Here is a 396-nt window from a genome sequence, read left to right as displayed (position 1 = left end):
GTAAAAATGCAGTTAGTTTCCTGTGAGGGGTAGGTTTAGGGGTAGGGTTGGTGTAGGGCAATAGCACATACAGTTTGTACAGTATAAAAACCATTACGCCTATGGAATGTCCCCATAAAACATGGAAACACAACATGAGTGTGTGTGTGTGTGTGAGTGTGTGTGTGACGTCACCGCTCAGTCGGGCTGCTGCTCCGGTCTCAAACGTGTTCTTTGTTACTCTGAGCTCTATACCGGAGAACCGCAAAACCCGGAGACCGGAGCACATGCGAGGAACGATTGCTTTCCCACTTCAGTCAAACATTACAGTAGACACACAGATAACCTTAGCCATATGTGTTTGATAACAGATCAAATGTAATGTTAAATTTCTTTTATTTTCATATAAATTATATA

Source organism: Sinocyclocheilus rhinocerous, unplaced genomic scaffold (genome assembly GCF_001515625.1).
Source record: "Sinocyclocheilus rhinocerous isolate Xijiao unplaced genomic scaffold, SAMN03320098_v1.1 scaffold1137, whole genome shotgun sequence".
NCBI classification, from domain to species: domain Eukaryota; kingdom Metazoa; phylum Chordata; class Actinopteri; order Cypriniformes; family Cyprinidae; genus Sinocyclocheilus; species Sinocyclocheilus rhinocerous.
The sequence above is the reverse complement of the archived record's forward strand: the minus strand, read 5'-3'. Positions refer to the sequence as shown.